This window comes from Onychomys torridus, chromosome 4, assembly GCF_903995425.1.
Source record: "Onychomys torridus chromosome 4, mOncTor1.1, whole genome shotgun sequence".
NCBI classification, from domain to species: domain Eukaryota; kingdom Metazoa; phylum Chordata; class Mammalia; order Rodentia; family Cricetidae; genus Onychomys; species Onychomys torridus.
The window spans coordinates 131,033,638-131,054,750 of NC_050446.1; the positions used below are offsets into that span (position 1 = coordinate 131,033,638).

General features: G+C 46.9%; 1 non-coding gene across 1 annotated transcript; it reads left to right on the forward strand.

Annotated features, from left to right (window-relative positions):
* The first annotated feature begins 17,911 nt into the window (after positions 1-17,911).
* LOC118583321 lies at positions 17,912-18,250 on the forward strand. The gene has a single exon (XR_004944901.1).
* Positions 18,251-21,113: the final 2,863 nt, after the last annotated feature.

Consider the following 21,113-nt stretch of genomic DNA (forward strand, 5'->3'; position numbering starts at 1 on the left):
TTGGCAGAAATGCTCAAGGGCACTGGCTGGGTCACATGACTGGAATAGTCTTTAGTCTAGTATAATTTTTTTACTTGTTGTTTTTGAGACAAGGTCTCACTATGTAGACCAGGCTAGCCTTGAACTCACAGTGATCTGCCTACCTGCTTCCCAAGTGATGAGATTAATGATGTGTACCACCACACCTGGCCTGTATAATTTTTTATTTATTTTCTTTTTTAAAAATTTTATTTTTCTATTATCAGCTTGATACAATATAAATTCTTATCTTAAACTCCCATCTGGACCAAAGGTGAGTGCCTGGGTTATAGTCAGAGAGGCAACTGCCCCTGGGTCCCACCACTGGACACAGGCCACCCTGGGAGGACCTGACCAACTTGGCCCCAGTTTCCTGCCAATCAGCGGGCCCTGCAGGAAGGCTCCCCTTTTCCAAGACTGCAGGTAGACACTGCAGTCTCCACAACCTGCCCCCACATCCATCTGCTGGAGACCCCAGCCACTTCCTGAGACTCAGAGACCAGCCCCAAGCTTCCATCCTGCCTTGGAACTCCCATCTGGACCGAGACCAGAGGAACTCCCATCTGGACAAGAGGAGCTCCCATCTGGACAAAATAAGGAGACCCCAGGGACTTCCCGAGACTCAGTCCAGCCCCCTAGCTCCTATCTGGCCAGCACTCTCATCTGGACCAGAGCTCCCATCCGGCCCAGAGCTTCCATCTGGACCAGAGAGAGGCTCCCTAAATCTGTCAACTTTCTTTGGACCAAGTACACTGATAAGACCAAGAATGAACACACGAGGAGATGGGCAGACGCCAAGGCAGAAGTACATACAACAAAATAAAGAGCAATACAGCATCACCAGAACCTAGCCCTTCTCCAACAGCTAGACCTGAACATCACGGAATGGAAGAAGAAGAAGAAAACGACCTTATAAGTAACATCATGAAGAGGCTAGAGCCTTATATAGAAGAAATCAAACATAAAGTAGAGGAACAGACAAACAACAAATGGGAAGAACGCTATAAAAAACTAGAGGAAAGGACAAAGCAGAAGAAAACAATAAATCCTTGAATGAAAATCATGAAAAAGCAAGGGAGACAATCCAAGACCTGAAGAGGGAAATAGAAAAAATGAAGAAGACACTAGCAGAAGGAATGCCGGAAATAGAAAATCTGAGTAAACAAACAGGACCTTCAGAGGCAAGTATAACCAACAGAATGCAAGAGATGGAAGAGAGGATCTCTGGTGTTGAAGATACGGTAGAAGAAATAGATTCATCAGTCAAAGAAAACACTAAAACCAACAAAGTCATGACCCAAAATGTCCAAGAAATTTGGGACACCATGAAAAGACCAAACCTACGAATAATAGGGATAGAGGAAGGAGAAGAATACCAACTCAAAGGCACAGAAAATATATTTAACAAGATCATAGAAGAAAACTTTCCCAACTTAAAGAAGGAAATGCCTATGAAGATACAAGAAGCCTATAGAACATCAAACAGACTAGACACCCCCCAAAAAAGTCCCCTCGCCACATAATAATTAAACAACTAAACGTACAGAATAAAGAAAGAATATTAAGGGAAGCAAAGGAAAAAGGCCAAGTGACTTATAAAGGCAAACCCATCAGAATAACACCCGATTTCTCAATGGAGACTTTGAAAGCCAGAAGGACTTGGTCAGATATAATGCAGACACTAAGAGACCATGGATGCCAGCCTAGACTAATATACCCAGCAAAACTTTCAATCATCATAAATGGAGTAAACAAGACCTTCCAAGACAAAACCAGATTTAAACAATACTTATCCACAAACCCAGCCCTACAGAAAGCACTAGAAGGAAAATTCCAACCTAAGGAAGGCAGATACACCCATGAAAACACAGGCAATAGATAACACCACAGCAGTAAACCCCAAAGAAGAGAAGTACACAGACACTACCACCAAAAAATAAAAATAACAACAGGAATGAACAATCGCTGGTGGTTAATATCCCTTAATATCAATGGACTTAATTCACCTATAAAAAGACACAGACTAACAGAATGGATTGAAAACAGGACCCATCTTTCCGCTGCATACAAGAAACACACCTCAAATTCAAAGACAGACACCTCCTAAGAATAAAAGGCTGGGAAAAGAATTTCCAATCAAATGGTCTTAAGAAGCAAGCTAGTGTAGCCATCCTACTATCAAGCAAAATAGACTTCAAACTAAAATCAATTAAAAGAGATGATGAAGGACATTACATACTCATCGCAGGAAAGATCCACCAAGATGAAGTCTCAATTCTGAACATTTATGCCCCAAATACAAGGGCACCCACATATGTAAAAGAAACATTACTAAAGCTTAAACCACATATAAAACCCCACACATTAATGGTGGGAGACTTCAACACCCCACTTTCACCTCTGGACAGATCGGCCAAATTGAAACTTAACAGAGACATAATGCACTTAACTGATGTTATGGCTCAAATGGACTTAATCGATATCTACAGAACATTCCACCCAAACAAAAAAGAATATACCTTCTTCTCAGCACCCCATAGAACCTTCTCTAAAATCGACCACATACTTGCCCACAAAGCAAATCTCAACAGATACAAAACAATTGGAATAACCTCCTATGTTCTATCAGACCACCATGGTTTAAAGTTAGATTTCAACAACAGAAAAAAACTACAGAAATCCTACAATCTCATGGAAACTGAATAATGCTCAACTGAATCACCAATGGGTTAAGGAAGAAATAAGAAAGAAATTAAAGACTTCCTAGAGATCAATGAAAATGAATACACCACATACCCAAACTTATGGGATACTATGAAAGCAGTGCTAAGAGGGAAATTCATAGCACTGAATGCCCACATAAAGAAGCTGGAGAAATCTCACGCTAGTGACTTGACAGCACACTTGAAAGCCCTTGAACAGGAAGAAGCAAAGTCTCCCAGGAGGAACAGATGCCAGGAAATTATCAAATTGAGAGCTGAAATCAATAAAATAGAAATAAAGAGAACAATACAAAGGATTAGTGAAACAAAGAGTTGGTTCTTTGAGAAGATCAACAAGATAGACAAGCCCTTATCCAAACTAACCAAAAGACAGAGAGAGAGCATCCAAATTAACAAAATCAGAAATGAAAAGGGGGACATAACAACAGACAATGAGGAAATCCAGAGAATCATCAGGTCATACTTCAAAAACCTCTACTCCACAAAACTGGAAAATCTAAAAGAAATGGATAATTTTCTGGATAGGTACCACATACCTAAGTTAAATCAAGACCAGATAAACCATTTAAATAGTCCAATAACCCCTAAGGAAATAGAATCAGTCATTAAAAGTCTCCCAACCTAAAAAGCCCTGGACCTGATGGTTTCACTGCAGAATTCTACCAGATCTTCAAAGAAGCCTTAATACCAATACTCTTTAAATTGTTCCACACAAATAGAAGCAGAAGGTATATTACCAAACTCCTTCTATGAGGCTACAATTACCCTGATTCCTAAACCAAACAAAGATGCAACAAAGAAAGAGAACTACAGACCAATCTCCCTCATGAACATTGATGCAAAAATACTCAATAAAATTCTGGCAAACAGACTCCAAGAACACATCAAAACAATTATCCACCATGATCAAGTAGGCTTCATCCCAGGGATGCAAGGGTGGTTCAACATACGAAAGTCCTTCAATGTAATACACCATATAAACAAACTCAAAGAAGAAAACCACATGATCATCTCACTAGATGCAGAAAAGGCATTTGACAAAATCCAACACCCCTTCATGATAAAGGTCTTGGAGCGATCAGGAATACAGGGAACATACCTAAACATAATAAAGGCAATCTACAGCAAGCCAACAGCCAACATCAAATTAAATGGAGAGAAACTCAAAGCAATACCACTAAAATCAGGAACAAGGCAAGGCTGTCCCCTCTCCCCCTACTTATTCAATATAGTACTTGAAGTTCTAGCCAGAGCTATAAGACAACATAAGGAGATTAAGGGGATACAAATTGGAAAGGAAGAAGTCAAGCTCTCCCTATTTGCAGATGACATGTTAGTATACATGGGTGACCCCAAAAATTCAACCAAGGAACTGATACAGCTAATAAAAACCTTCAGCAACATTGCAGGATACAAGATCAACTAAAAAAAATCAGTAGCCCTTCTATATACAGTAGACAAACAGGCTGAGAAGGAAATCAGAGATACATCACCCTTTACAATAGCCACAAATGATATAAAATACCTTGGGCTTACTCTAACTAAGCATGTGAAGGACCTATATGACAAGAACTTTAAGTCCCTGAAAAAAGAAATTGAAGATGTCAGAAAATGGAAAGACCTCCCATGCTCATGGATAGGCAGGATTAACATAGTAAAAATGGCGATCTTACCAAAAGCAATCTACAGATTCAATGCAATTCCCATCAAATTACCAACACAATTCTTCACAGATCTGGAAAGAATAATACTCAACTTCATATGGAAAAACAAAAAACCCAGGATAGCCAAAAGAATCCTGTACAATAAAACAACCTCTGGAGGCATCACAATCCCCGACCTCAAGCTCTACTATAGAGCTACTGTAATAAAAACAGCTTGGTACTGGCATAAAAACCGACATGTGGACTAATGGAATCGAATTGAAGACCCTGACATTAACCCACACACCTATGAACATATAATTTTTGACAAAGAAGCCAAAAATGTACAATGGAAAAAAGAAAGCATCTTCAACAAATGGTGCTGGCATAACTGGATGTCAATGTGTAGAAGGCTACAAATAGATCCATATCTGTCACTGTGCACAAAACTTAAATCCAAGTGGATCAAAGACTTCAACATAAATCCAGCTACTCTGAACCTGATAGTAGAGAAAGTTGTAGTGGATAGTCATCCCAGCATTGGCCTGGAAGTTCCAACCCCCATTGAGGCTTCAGTAATGATCACGCCCACAAGGCGGGGCAGAGGAGGGAGCGGAAGACCGAGGATCAGGAGGAGGTCTCTCTCTTGGTTTGGGGACGCTGGACGCTGGAGGTAGACGGAGCAGAGTTCTCCAGAGAACACCGCTGGACTGTGCTATATCTTTGCCAGACCCTGCAACCTACCCCTTCATTTGTAAGTTACCCCCAAAAATAAACCTCCCTTTTAACTACGTGGAGTGGCCTTCATAATTTCACCAATAGAAAGTAGGAAGTACTCTTGAACGCATTGGCACCGGAGATAACTTTCTAAATATATCACCAGTAGCACAGACACTGAGAGAAACAATCAATCAATGGGACCTGCTGAAACTGAGAAGCTTTTGTAGAGCAAAGAACACGGTCAACAAGACAAAGTGACAGCCTACAGAATGGGAAAAGGTCTTCACCAACCCCACATCTGACAGAGGGCTGATATCCAGAATATATAAAGAACTCAAGAAATTAGACATCAAAATGCCCAACAGTCCAATTAAGAAATGGGCTCTAGAACTAAACAGAATTCTTCACAGAGGAAGTTCAAATGCCTGAAAGACATTTAAGGAATTGCTCAACATCCCTAATTATCTGGGAAATGCAAATCAAAACGACTCTGAGATACCACCTTATACCTGTCAGAGTGGCTAAGATCAAAAGCACAGAAGACAGCTTATGCTGGAGAGGATGTGGATCAAGGGGAACTCTCCTCCACTGCTGGTGGGAATGCAAGCTTGTACAGCCACTTTGGAAATCAATATGGTGCTTCCTTAGAAAATTGGGAATCCATCTCCCCCAAGACCCAGCTGTAGCACTCTTGGGCATATACCCAAGGAATGCTCAATCATACCACAAGGGCACTTGCTCAGCTATGTTCATATCAGCATTGTTTATAATAGCCAGAACCTGGAAACAACCTAGATGCCCTTCAACTGAAGAATGGATAAAGAAAATATGGTACATATACACAATGGAGTACTACTCAGCAGAGAAAAACAGTGACATCATAAGGTTTGCAGGCAAATGGATGGATGTAGAAAAAATCCTCCTGAGTGAGGTAACCCAGACTCAGAAGGACAAACAGGGTATGTACTCACTCATAGGAGGATACTAGATGTAAAACAAAGATGACTAGACTGCTACACAACTCCAGGGAGGCTACCTAGAAAATGGGACCCTAGGAAAGACCCAAGGATCACCCAATGACAGAGAAATGGATGAACAACTTGGACGACAGTGGGAGTAATGAAGGGCAAGATTTGAGGGAAGGAAAGCTTAGGGGAGCAGGAGATCCCAGCTGGATCAAGAACAGAAAGGGAGAACAAGGAATAACAGGCCATGATAAATGAAGACCACATGAGAACAGGAATAGGCAGAGTGCTAGAGAGGTCCCCAAAAATCCACAATGATACATCCTCTGTAGACTGCTGGCAATGGTCGAGAGAAAGCTTGATCTGACCTAGTCCGGTGATCAGATGGCTAAACACCCTAACTGTCATGCTGGAACTCTCGTCCAATAACTGATGGAAGTGGATGCAGAGATCCTCAGCCAGGCCCCAGGTGGAGCTCCAGGTGTCCAACTGTTGAGAAAGAGGAAGGTCTGCAAGAGCATGAATTGTTGAATCCAAGATTGCAAAAAGCACAGGGACAAATAGCCAAACGAATGGAAGCACATGAATTATGAACCAAAGGTTGTAGAGCCCCCAGCTGGATCAGGCCCTCTGGATAAGTGAGACAATTGAATAGCTTGAACTGTTTGGGAGGTGCCCAGTCTGTAGGACCAGGATCTGTCCTTAGTGCATGAGCTGGCTGTTTGAAACCTTGGGCTTACACAGGGACACTTTGCTCAGTCTGGAAGGAGGTGACAGGACCTGCCTGTACTGAATCCACCAGGTTTAAATGAATCCCCAGGGGTGCCTTGATCCTGGAGGACATGGGAATGGAGGGGAGGGGTTGGGGGAAGGGTAGGGGTGGGGACGGGAGGGGGGAGGACAGGGGAACCCATGGCTGATTTATAAAATTTAAAACACATAATAATAAAGAAAAAATAAATAAAATTTTTAAAAAAATTCTTAATAGTGAAATGTTTCATTGAGGCTTACTCAGTAATTGAGTAAAACCAAAACATATTATAAGCCACAGTCATCCTAGGGTCCTCCTGTTATATAGCCTCCCTGGTTCTGTGGGTTGCAGTCTGATTGTTCTTTGCTTTATATCTCAAATCCACTTATGAGGGAGTATATACCATGTTTGTCCTTCTGGGTTTGGGTTACCTCACTCAGGATGATTTTTTTTCTAGTTCCATCCATTTACCAGCAAATTTCATGCTGTCATTGTTTTTCTCTGCTGAGTAGTACTCCACTGTGTATATGTACCACATATCCGTTCTTCAGTTGACGGGGATCTAGGTTGTTTTCAGGTTCTGGCTATTTTGAGTTAATGGTGAGCATTTTCAAAGCAATTTCACATTATGCTGTAATGTATCCTCTGGGAAACAGACAATAAAACAGCAAACAAAGCCGGGCAGGGTGGTACATGCCTTAAATCCCAGCACTTAGGAGGCAAAAGCAGGTGGATCTCTGTGAGTTTGAGGCCAGACTGGTCTACAAAGTGAGTTCCAGGACAGCCAGAGTGTGTTACACAGAGGAACCGGGTCTTAAAATACTTAAAAAAAAAAAAAAAGAGCAACTATAATATTCAAATTACAATATGCAAATTATTATAGTGTGGGAGGTTTCCCATTTCAGGTTTCTCCCACAGGGCTGCAGCTATCATCCCATATCCCTGCCTGAGAGACCCTGAGCGACTCTATCTCCTGGATCTGAGACCAGTCTCCAACTATGCTCAGCCAAGCTCATTTCTAACTCAGGACCTTTGCACTGCCTTGCCCCCCCAACCCCCACCCTCCAGCTTCTCCTCAGCTGACCTGGCTGCCATTCTGGACTCCACTCAGTAGCCAGTTCCAGTGAGGCTTTCCTAGCATTCCAGAAAGGAGACCCTCTGTGCCTCAGCACACTAGCATGCTTACTCATTGCCTCTTTCTCTGTGTGCAGGCAGATATTTCATTAGGACCTCTTCTTCTTTGCCCATTCTCTCTACAAGCAAGTGTGGAAATGTTGTGACTTATAACGTAACAAGGATCATCTTCCCCTTAGCACTCAGCTCCAGAAACTCATGGAACTCCCAACGTGACCAGGGATCATCTGTGGGTGGCTTGAGATGGCTGGGACTCCCAACATGAGCTGGGATCATCTGTGGGTAGAATCATCGGGGGAGGCTGAGTTGTGGGAGATGGTCAACAGCCACACTAGAGAGAAGCTGCCATACCCACCCCCCGCCATGTGTCTGCTGTGCAGTGGCCTCCCTGTGGCAGTATTTCTGGACCCTCACTTCTGCCTGGCTCTGATGACTGTCTATGTACTTAAAGTCACATGAGGTCATGTGAGCTGTTTCCAAGGCTCCAAGAGTCAAAGCTTTGGAGAAAGCACCCCTGAGGAAACACCTCTTTCCTCCTCTGATGCCATCTTTTTCTCTCCATACCTTCCCAGGCACAGCCCTGAGGGCAGCCGGTCTCTGCAGTTTGTGCTGCATTTTCCATCCGGTGTCTTTTCCTTCTGCTCTGATCACTGTATTTCTCAACTTCACCCTCTGATGGATGCCAGTTTCTTTCCCTTCACAGCTTTCCTAAGAACACATCCCATTTTTCCAACCAGCTTGTGTGTGTGTAGATTACCTCTGAATATCCTGCCACACCCGTCTATGAGGAATCAGGGAGTTCCTAATCATTTGTAATCATGAACACTTCGTACGTGCCTAGGGTGGTTAAGGGTGTGATGCCCAGGTAGTCTCTTGCAGGTGCACTGCTGGGGGAGAGGAAACTCTGACAGGCGTTTCCACATTACCTCTAGAGCAGTGGTTCTCAACCTTCCTGATGCTGCGACCCTTTCATATAGTTTCTCATATTGTGAGACTCCAAACCATAAAATTATTTCTGTTGCTACTTCATAACTGTAATTTCACCTCATTTGTGAATTGTAATGTAAATATTTTGGAGATAGAGGTTTGCCAAAGGGGTAGCGACCCACAAGTTGAGAACCAGAGCTGCTGCTCTAGAGGGAGTTGTACCCATCTGCATTCTTGCCAGAAGCATGGGAACAGTTGTCTGATCAAGTATGGCAGCGGTGTGTGTCTAAAGGCAAGTATGTTTCACACATCTTTACTTTAGAGCCAGCGCACGTGGCTTGCAGTTACTATATAGCCACTAGGTGGCAGACAAAGCCCACTGGAAGGGTGAGCCATTTCCAAAACCTATGCTTGGGCTTTGAGGGGGAGGCCTTTCAACTACAATCACGTGGTATGTAAACTGAAAATAGCAACATAGGAGCCAGTATCCAAAGTGCATAGAAATCTTGACTTTGTTTTGAGACAAGGCTGGACTGAAACTAACTTTATAGCTCCGATTGCCCCTGGACCTGGGATCCTCCTGCCTCAGCCTCTTGAATAGTAAGTAGTATTATAGGTGTGGTCACCATACCTGGCTTCCACATTTGTTGGAGATGGAGGGTCTCAAACTACCTGGCTGTATAGCTGAGGATGGCCTTGAATTCTTGACCCTTCTGCCTTCAGCTCCCAAGTGCTGGAGTTATGGGCACACCACCAGCCAGGCTTTGTTGTTTTCATTAACAAAAACACAGTCTCCATCTTCTCATTTACTCCACAGATACAGATCTGTTCTAGGTACTGTGAACAAGAAAAAAAGAAGATGAAGCATTGCAGAAAACTGGCATTCCAGGTGCACTGTGGGGAAGAGAGACCGTAAGCAAATTCCTAAGGACTGGGGTGTCACTCAATGGTGAACCTACGTAATACACACTAGGTCTTGGGTGCCATTGACTGCAGCCAAGAAGGAACAATTGTAAGAAGCAGGTCCAAGCTGAATGGATAACACTTACCTGGTGGTCCTCAAACCCTGAGTTCAGTTTATAAACACACATACACACACACACACACACACACACACACACACACACACACACTCAACTGAATTCTCGGCTGACCGTGTATGTAGATCAGTGGTAGAATGCTTGCCTAACTTGCTTGAGGTCCTAGGTTCCAACCCCACAAGAAACAACAAAAAGTTAGTTTAAAATTTAAATACAAATATTTTTCACAAATGCCCAAGTGGCACGTGTCTGCACGTCTGTGCCTGCCTCTGAACTCACACAGCTCCACCTGGCCCAGGTTTGCTCTTTGCCCCACGTGCAATGACTAACTGCCCCTTCCCCAACAGTGAGCTGGATAAGTCAGGCTGCTGGGCCTTTAAAAACTGCTTCTCTTTCAAGTTTTTCTGGACTGATGACTGGAAATAAAGACATGAGGCATATTCCAAGACACTCCTTCACTCCCATCCCAGACCCCACTGAGAAAGCCTGAGCGGAGGAAGGAATGGATCAGGCCTTTGGGGTTTTAGTTCCCTGGGGTGTCACAGGCCAAATCAAACTTGGGGAGACTTACCTAGGAGAGTGGAAGGGGGTATGGAGGAGCAGATGAGATGGACAGGGACGAGGACTCTGGTGCACACAGGAGACAGCCCTGGGGCAGGGCCACATCACAGGGCCTGAAGTACAGATGGGTCTCAGGGCTGGTGGCCTTCAGGCATTGTAAAGCCCTGGTTCTTCCTGCCAGACCACCTAAGCTCCTTGACCACGCCCACTGCCTTGCCCTCTGGGGCTCTGAGCTCTGGTGAAGAGCTCCTCTACAAAGCCTGCACCAGGTGTAAGGAGGAGCCTGCCTGTGTGGGGAACACCAGGACTGGACTTGCAAATCAAGGCAGTTACTAGGTCCACAGAACAGACACTTTAGAAACCTTTGAACTCCAGGAGGCCAGGGGAACTGCTTGATGCACCTAGACATGGTCACTCTGGGATGGGGACTCTGACTTAGAGCCTCAGCACCCCCAGCCACCTCAGCTGACCTTGTCTGGACAGTCACCAACTCTTGTGGATTCTCTCATTCTCCAGTCAGACAATCCTTCGCCTATTTGTTGTCAACCCGGGCGGTGTGGCGCACTCCTTTAATCTCAGCACTTGGGAGGCAGAGGCAGGTGGATCTCTGTGAGTTTGAGGCCAGCCTGGTCTATAGAGCAAGTTCCAGGACAGGCTCCAATGCTACAGAGAAACCCTGTCAACACCAGGGAGGCTGAGGCAGGAGCATTATGAGTTTGAGGCCAGTCTGAGTATAAAGCAAGACAGGATTCGATGAGCGCCTCAGTGTATAAACTGAAGACTGAGCTGAGAAGACCAGGAGGACAAAAGCCAGGAAGGCTGGGGGTGCTGCCTGCCCTTGACGGGACAGACAGACAGACAGGGACCACAAGTGTTGGAGGTAAGAAACAGGAACCCTGGTGACTGTCACTAGGAGCAGAAAACAGCCTGAGCATCGTGTAAGGCCGTGTGGAGAGCCCTCACAGATTAAAAGAGCTGGTCAGAAAGCTAAACCAAGCGAGGCACGAACCTCCTACATCCTGTTTCTCTTCCTGGGCCCTGGAACCTGGGAGGCCAGGAAGAAAGAAGGGACCATCAGAGAGGGGCAAAGGGCACTTAAAGGAGGAGAGATAGATAAGTTGGCGGAGTGTGTGGTGGCAGACACCCCTAACACCAGCACTGGGAAGGTGAAGGTGGGTGTGGACTAAAAGACAAAAACAAAAGTGGTTGTTTGAAACAGGGTTTCTCTGTGTAGCTCTGGCTGTCCTAAAACTCACTGTGTAGACCACGCTAGCCTTAAACACACAGAGATCACCTGCCTCTGCTTTCCAACTGCTGTGATTAAAGGTATGCACCATGGAGTCGGGCTTGTTATTATTTTATTATGGAGACAAACTCTCTGTTTGTAGCCCTGGCTGGCCCAGAACTCACTGACCAGGCTGGCCTCGAACTCACAAAGATTGCCCTGCCTCTGCCTCCCAAGTGCTGGGATTAAGAGCTTGTACCACCATGCCTGGCCTGTTTTTATTATTTGTCTATCTGTGTGTCTCTCTGTGTCTGTGTATGTGTTTATGTGTCTGTCTGTCTGTGTCTGTGTGTGTCATGTATGTATCTGTGTGTCTGTGTGTGTCTCTCTGGGTGTGTATGTCTGTGTGTCTGTCTGTCTGTGAGTGTCTGTCTGTCTCTGTGTATGTGTGTCTGTATTTCTGTGTGTGTGTGTCTCTCTGGGTGTGTATGTCTGTGTGTCTGCCTGTGTGTGTGTGTGTGTGTGTGTGTGTGTGTGTGTCTGTCTGTCTGTCTGTCTGTCTGTCTCTGGGTGTGTGTCTGTATTTCTGGGTGTGTGTGTGTCTCTCTCTGGGTGTGTATGTTTGTGTGTCTGTCTTTCCGTGTGCCCACACTCCTAAAGAGACCAGAAGCAGTCGTTTTAGTTCCCTGGGCCTAGACTTACAAGTGTTTAGTTGGGAGAGCTGCCTGATGTTGGAACGCTGCTTCTGGTCCTGTTATTTTATAAAACAGACAAACCTTATGGTGGAGCCTCTCCTCTCCTAGAAGGGGTGACTCATGCTGCCCTGTCCGTCCTGTGGAATTGTGTGTCTTGCCCTGGAAGACGCTGCATTCTTTACATGTACCCCTCCTGCCTGCCCACGGTCCCCAGGGTCCTTGTTTCCTTGGCTCTCCTTTCTAACCCAAGGTATGGCGTATTATGTGAGACACCATCTCTCTGAAAAAACACCTTGTGTGGAGTCTTAGGGAAAAGAGAAGAAGCTCTGACCCCTTAGCAGCCCCTCCTCCACCCTCTCTCCCAGCCACTGGCTACTTCCTGTCCCTTGGACCGTCCTCCTGACATTTCACACACATGGACTCTCACAGTACATGGCCCTTTATGTCTATAGTATGTTAGTGTGGAGGAAGGAGCCAGCCTTTTCAGGAATTAGATAATATTCCATGGTATAGATAAATTATGTTTTAGTTATCTGTGTTCACTGATGGTCATTTGGGTCTTTTGGCAAGCACCCTATGTAGCCCAGGCTAGCTTCCAAATCGTGACCATGTAATCCTAGCCTCCTGGACTCCAGAATTACAGGCATCTTCTCCTGCCCAGCTGCTGAACTCATTCTTGAGTGAATCACCCTGCTTCCTCCACAGGGGTCATATGATGATGTCACGTGATGACACTGATCTTCTTGTGTCAAAGCCTCACTCCCCTACTCTCTGTGCAGTAGGCTCCATACAGGCACCAAAAGCCCTGCCTGATTCTCCCGGCCATATTCCAATGTAGAATGCCTGGAACCCCCAGTACCCTAACTCAGGCCTCTGAGAACCCTCCAGGGTGACTGGGTCTCAGTCAGAAAGACAGACCCACAGCTGCAAGGGGAAGTGAGGCTCCTGGAGGCAAAGGCTGCCTTGGGAGACAGCAGGGCTTGAGGAGGTAGCTAAGGAAGAGGCTGGTGTCACTCTGGAACACAAGTCCTGCTCGGTCCACCGAGCCCCAGTGGGCAGCAGTGCTAAGCTTTTATGTGAGGAGGTGGAGCCCAGATGCTCAACTCCTTCTTTTTACTGTGTTTTTACATCTTGGAAAGCATTTGCCAAATAGAATCCTCCCACATTTCTGAAGAGAATGGTTCACTCCCTCTCTCCCCCCCCCTCTCTCTCTCTCTCTCTCTCTCTCTCTCTCTCTCTCTCTCTCTCTCTCTCTCTCTCACTTACACACACACACACACACACACACACACACACACATATATACACGCACACACACATCTCAAACCCAGGAAAGTAACATTTCTAATACTTAAGTCTTATCTATGAAATGATCACAGTTTTACAGAGCCCATGTATAGTCTCCATATACTTTTTTGGGAAACAGGGTCTCATTTAACCCAAGCTGACCTTGAGCTCACTTTGCAGCTGAGGCTGATCTTGAACTTCTGATCCTCCTGCCTCTACCTCCTGAGTGCTGGGATTAGAGGGTTGTGCCACCACATCTGGTTTATGGGGTACTGAGGATGGAACTCAGAGCTAACTAAACGCATGCTAGACGAGCATCCTATCAACTGAGCCACAGGCCCAGCCCCTGAAGGTTCTAGGATGTTCTTTGCCTTTTTCTTAGTGTCTGGCAATCCGTGGTGTCTTTTGGAAGATAGCCACCAACCATCTCTGCTCGGATGGCCACATGGGCTTCTCCTCAACAAGCACTCTCATGATGTTGGTCTGTCTGTGTCTCTCCTTCTAAGAATGTCATTTATGTTGGATTGTGAGTCTGCCTACCCTCAGGGTGGCACAGGGGAATTGAATTTGGAGTCCTGTGAGTACCAGGAATGTCCTCTCCCACTGAACTACAACCCCGGCCTATGGTTTCCATCTGGAATGACCCTCATAGACTCACATTTTGAGTTTTGAATGCTCCATCTCCAGATAGTTTGAAGGATGTGAGGCTTATAGGAGGTGGAGTCTGACTGATGGAAGCAGGTTCTGGGGCAAGTCTTTGAAGGTTATTCCCACTCTGGTTCCCATGGCCCTCTCTGCTTCCTGGATCACAGAGATATGAGGAAACTTCACCACTCACTCTGTCTTTCTGAAACATGGAGTCAAAATGCACCTTTTCCTCCTAAGATGTTCCTGACATATACTTTTCCAGTGTCATGAAAAGTTGTTAATATTGGGGTGAGCAAGGCACAAAGGGGCAGGAGAGATGGCTCAGCAGTTGAGAACACTGGCTGACCTTGTAGAGGGATTCCTAGCATCCATGTGGGGCTCCCAGGCATCTGTAACCCACTTCGAAGAGTGAGGCTAACACCAGGCACTGGCACTGCAGGGACCAAGCAGAAGCCTGGGAGTGCAGTGAGGCTGGTCCACCTGGCCAGCCTCCCCAGGTCCTCATGGACACACGCTTATAGGTGAGTGCAGGTGGGGACCACAATCATCCGAATACCTAGCAAAAGCCCCAGACAGAGCAAGCCACAGGCTCAAGATCCAAGGTGTCAAGGCTCAAGATCCAGGGTGTCACACGGGCCCACATCTAGTACCTCCCACACCAGGCCCCTTTTCTGGGCTCCCTAGTGCAGGCCCAGTTTCACAGGGGAACATGAGGGGCTCAGCCTGTGGGCCATCTTCAGAGACAGTCAGTTCCTTCATCGTGGTGGCACCAGCAGAACCTAGCTGCTCCTGTGGCTTGCCATCCACCCAGAACCATTGAGAGTTCCTCACACTTGGTCTCCGATCTGCCAGAAATAGTAAATATTTGAGCTCTTCCGACCGACCATCTGTTTCTGTCACCATTACTCTGCTGTGCCATTTACATGCTATTTGTCACTGTTCTTGGGACCATCTGGGCTGTAAAACCCAAGTTTGCTGTCTGGCTCTTCACAACTGCAGTCTGCCAACACTCCCATCCACTGAGCACATTTGCTCTTCCCAGTACTGAGGATCGAACCCAGGCCCTTGAGCACACCAGGCAAGCTCCCTACCACTGAGCCTCAGGCACAGCTGGAGAACATCTTCCAAATCTGCAAATAACCCGCCCCCACCCCCACCCCACCTCCACTACTAAGGGCTGCATGTTGCTTCCCTTCATGGCAGCTTCCCCAGTATCTCCAAGCCCTGTGTGACCCGCCACCGAGCCCTTGATGTCTGCGCTCTGGCAGGCAAGGAAACAGGAATTGCAAGTTGTACATCAGTTCTTCCATGGAGTGAGCCCCGCTGGCCCCCACACTGGCATGCAGGGTGGTCTCCCGGTCCCTGTGACTGAGTCCCCTGCTTATGAGGCTGTAGCTCTAAGCAGCTGTGCACCAAGAAGTCCCTGAAATCATCCCTCCCCCGTAATTACAGTTTACAGTGGTTTACTGGGGGTAAAGAATGTCTGTCTTGCCTGAGGCCATCACAGATCCAGCTGGGCTGGGGGAGGTGGGGAGGGGGCAGGTGGCAGAATCCAGGAAACAGTTCCAACCCAGGGCTGGGGCCAGTTTTTCTGGTTTCTGGGTTCTATCAGATGATTCCCTAACGTTTGCCTTTCTTAGGTAGCAGCCCTGCAGGAATTTGCAAGTGGCACTGGCTCCCCTGGGGCCCACAGAGAAGCCGGTCTTTGGAAAGTATTGGCCTTCCTCTCTTTCTATACTAGAGAGGAGTTAGAAGCTTTGCACCCGTCATCTTGGACCTCTGCCAAGTTGTCTTAATGTTATTGTACCAGCGCTTTTCCCTGACCCCGAAGGGCCTCTCATACCAGCATGGGAGTTTCCAGTCTTCATTTTTCTTGAGATATCCCAAATGCAAACACCACCTCCCCACTCGCTTTCAGATGCATTGATGGGGACTGGAGAATGAAGCTACAATTGTTATTTCTAAGTTTTCCAAATTTGAAAAGGTGCTGGTGTGTGATATTGTTGGGGCCCACCAACCAAGCCGCTGGGGATGCTCCTGCTGGGGAACACAGGCAGAACTGTCCAGGCAGGTACTATAGCTGCCTCCAGACAGAAGCCCGGAGAGCTGCGTAGCTGGGACAGCAGGCAATGGAGTTGTGTATGGGGCAAAGGAAGGAAGCAGGAACCAGTAGTAAATGAACATGGGAGAGAAGCTGGACAAGTCAGGTATAGGGACACAAGGTGTCTGGAGTCCCCACTATCCAGGGAACTGAAACTAATCCTTGCCTCAGCTGAATGTGGGGTCTCACATTTCTAATCCCAGTATCTGGGAGGCTGAGACAGGAGGGTTGGTGCAAGTTCCAAGCCAGGCTGGGCTATGTAGAGATCCTGTCTAAAAACAAAACCAAGCCTGGGGTGTAGCTGAGGCAGGGGTGCTTACCCATGCTCCTGGTCGGCTATAAACTTCTCAGAGCACAATGGTCAGCTAGGAGAGCTATCTAGTGGAGTCAGCAAGACCCATCCCCTCTTCTGGATGTGAGCAAGGCAAGTTTTTATACTCACTACATGTGTGGTAACCCAGAACAGATCAGAGTGGCCTGGGCTGGGGTATAACTCCATTGGTAGAATGCCTGCCTAATGTGCAGAAGACCCTAGGTTCAATCCCCATACTGCACAAACCAGGTGTGGCAGTACACACCTGTAATGCTAGTATTGGGGAAGTAGAGGCAGAAGGATCAGGAGTTCGAGGTCTGTAGCAGCTTGAGGCTAACCTGGACTACGGGAGACCCTATCTTCCCCCCCCCCCCCCCGAGACAGGGTTTCTCTGTGTAGCTTTGGAGCCTGTCCTGGAACTCACTTTGTAGCCCAGGCTGGCCCTGAACTCACAGAGCCCCACCTGCCTCTGCCTCCTGAGTGCTGGCAGCTTACTCTTTGAATTAGATTTCAGGAACGTCTGTCGACTCTGCAGAGACGCTGCAGTTGATGCTCCCTGCCCTTAACTCCGCACACCAAACACTGTAGACCCCTTCACCCGCTCTGCCTGTCACCAGCATGGACGCAGTGGTCCCTTCACCTCACTTCCTCTTTCCGCCGGAGTCAGGCCTGCTCTCTCTGGTCCCTGTCACCTCCCTCGGGCCTCCCTGAGCTTGTCTCAGTTCTGCCTACATTCATTCACACCGAGCTTTCTGATTGTGGGACTTCTAGCTCATTCTTCCTGGGACAACTCCATGTCAGACAGAGTCCCTTCTGGAATGCCCTGGACACAACAAACCCATGGAGCATCGAAGCTTAGCCAGCCACAGCGGGGCCAGGCCATGGAACTGCAGCGGTTTCAGAGTCAAGTGTTTGATACTCCTGTTGTTCATTAAATTTCCTCCAAGTGCAAAGCTGTGACTGTGGGGACACTTTCACACCACTGTAAGAGTGAGAAGGTCAAGCCACACCCTGTGAAGTCAGAGAATATCTGTTTAGTGGGAGGAAGCTCAGCTGGAGTGCTGGATGATGTGGGCAGCTACAGTACAGCATGAAAGGAGTGTGGGCTGGATGGACCAGTGGACGTGTGTGTGTGTGTGTGTGTGTGTGTGTGTGTGTGTGTGTGTGTGTGTGTGTGTGTGTGTGTGTGTGCGTGTGTGTGTGTGTGTGTGTGTGTGTGTGTGTGCGTGTGTGTGTGTGTGTGTGTGTGTGTGTGTGTGTGTGTGTGTGTGTGTGTGTAGTATGAAGGTGAGTGTGTGTCTAAACCCAAGTCTTTCCCTGTGCCTACACCTTGATTCTACTTGATCAGGTAGGTCCTGTGTCCCCCACCCGCAGCCCACAGGACCATCCTAAAATGAAAAACCAAATTTCTCTGACTCCCCTTCTGGAGCACTGTGCAGTGAGACCCCAGGGCAGTATCAGCAGGAAAATAAAAAAAAAAAAATATGTATTTATTTGTATTCCTTCCTATTTCATGTTGTTCTATTGTATCTTATCTGCCTAGAGACACGGTTTCATGTAGCCCAGACTGGCCTCCATACATAGATGAGGATGGCCTTGGACTTCTGGTCTTTCTGCCTCCATCTCCTGAGTTCTAGACTCACAGGTGTATAGCACTACACTTGATTTAACATCTGTATTTTATTTTTACCTTATGTGTATGCTTTGCCTGCATATATGTGACTGTGCACCATATGTATGCAGTGCCTGAGACCAGAAAAGAATACCAGACCACCCGGAACTAGAGTGAAGACCATTTTAGCTGTCAAGTGGATGCTGGGATTCGAACCTGAGTCATCTGGAAGAGTAATCAGTGCTCTTAAACAATGAGCCTCTTTCCAGCCCCCAGCATCTGTGTTTTAAGAGCAAAGTTTGGCTAGAAGATTGCTCAGTGGCAGGGAGTCTCTTGCCACTTCGAGTCTAGTTGGCACAGAGCCTTGGGTTCTCTCCCTAGCCTCAAAAGGAGGAGGGGAAGATAGAGAAAAGGAGTTCCAAACCAAAAGCTCACAGTCCTCCTAGACTAGGCATATTCATAATGCCAGGACTCTGTGGTTGAAGCAGTGAGCCCATCTCAGAAGGCCACAGGCATGGCTATAGTTCAGTGGTAGAGCACTTGCCAGTTGGCACAAGTTTGTGTGCTTGATGCTCAGCAAGACAAAAATAAATAATGAATGAAGGTACTCACATGTTTTCATGTGTGTAACTTCCTTTAGAACAGGGTTGCTCCAGCTCAGCACCGTAAGCACCTGGAACCAGGCAATAAATGACCAGTCGGCAGACAGCATCCTGCGCATTAGGAGCTTTTTAGTGTGATCCCTGATGGGTACTCACCAGCTAGCATCATCCTCCACTGCCGGTTCAACATCCAGATGTGTCCGTAGCATTTCGGAGTATGTTCTGGAATAGGGGAAACTGTTTCCAAAAACCACTACACTAAAGGATGAGGTAACCTCACCAGCTTGGGAGGCAGGAGGATCAGGAGTCAGGAGAACCTCCTGATAGAGTCTGTGGTGGTTGCTTGATTTCTGTCCCACATGCAGGAGTGACCTACAACACAGAAACATGGAAATAGCTCTGTATGTGAATTCACACAAGCGTGACTAAACACGGATCGTGCTCAGAGCTTCCCAAGAGACAAACTCACAGGTATGTGAAAACATGGTGACTGCTGATGTTCCAAAGATCAGAGAAAGGTGTGGGGGGGGGGGACTGAGTGACATACCAGACCAGCCTGGAGTGAGTGAGTTACGCCTGGGTTGCTCAGCCAGCCTCCTAGCAGCCCTGGGCACTCTGTATAAAGAATATGAATACCACAAAGGCTTGTATACCTAGAGGACAGAACAGGGGCCAGACCAACTCCTCTGAGTTAAAACAGAAAGAGTGATCGCCTCTGCACAGACCATTTGACTCCCTCACAGCATGAATCAGGTCCTAAGAGCAATACCCCAAAGAGAAGAAGGCAGAAGCCCATGGTACATTTATAACATCACCTTGGAATCATAACTTGCTCATTCTAATTTTCTCCATTGATGGAAGAGGTAAAAAATGTTTCTCACAAGCTGGGTGTGATAGTGCACACCTTTAAACCCAGCCCTAGGGAGGCAGAGCCAGGAGGACCTCTGAGTTTGAGGCCAGCCTGGTATATGGAGCAAATTCCAAGACAGCCAGGGCTACACAGAGAAACCCTGTCTCAAAGCAAACAAAACACAAACAAACAAAATGTCCTCCACATTGGCTGAAGCTGGAGTTGTAAGGGCAAGTGGGACATCACATTGTTCCCTTGATATGGTGACAAGCCTCTTCCTCAGAGGGTAGGTGTCATTGATATGACTATCTTCAGAAAACACAGTCTGCCACATGTGGGTTTCTCTCTATGTGTGAATCTGTCTGTGCGTGTGCGCACATGCTTGCACACATTCATGTGTCCAGGAGCACGTGTGTGTGTGTGTGTGTGTGTGTGTGTGTGTGTGTGTGTGTGCAGGTGGAGGCCAGAGGACAACCTCAGGTCTCATCTCTTGGGAGCTATCTATCTTTCTCTTTTGAGACAGGATCTCTAGAGGGCCTGGGACTCACCAGTTCAGCTAGGCTAGCTAGCCAGTGAGCCCCAGGAACCCAGTGAACCCAGTGAGCCCCAGGAACCCAGTGAACCCAGGAATCCAGTAAGCCCAAGAATCCAGTGAGCCCCAGGAACCCAATGAGCCCAGGAACCAAATGAGCCCCAGTGAGCCCCAGGAACCCAGTGAGTTCCCAGGAATCCAGTGAACCCAGGAATCCAGTGAGCCCCAGGAACCCAATTGTCATTGCCTCCCAAACACTGGAGTCACAGAGACATGCCAACACTCCCAGCTTTTTTATCTAGGATCTGGGGACAAAATCAGGTCCTTATGCTCACAAAGCAAGCACTATATTGACTGAGCCCTCTCCCCAGCCGTGACCTGTCATTTTAAGTGGCCAGCCTGTACTAATGTAGTTGGCAGTTTGAATGAGAATATCCCCCACAGGCTCAGATGTTTGGATACTTGGCCCCCAGTTGGTAGAGCTGTGTGGGAAGATTTTAACAGTGAAGATTTGCTGAAGGAGGTGTGTTGTTGGAGGTGGGCTTTGAAAATCTGAAGACTCTGTGCCCTTCCAGCTCACTCTCTCTGTGTAGTGCTTGTGGTCCAAGATGGAAGCTCTCAGCTTCTTGTCCCTTCATCATGCCTAGGGCTTGTCATCATGTCTCCATCATGGGCTTGGACCTCTAGAACTGTAATCCAAAATAAACTCCATCCTCTATTTTTTTGTTGTTTGTCTTTTTGTTTTGTTCCTTGAGACAGAGTTTCT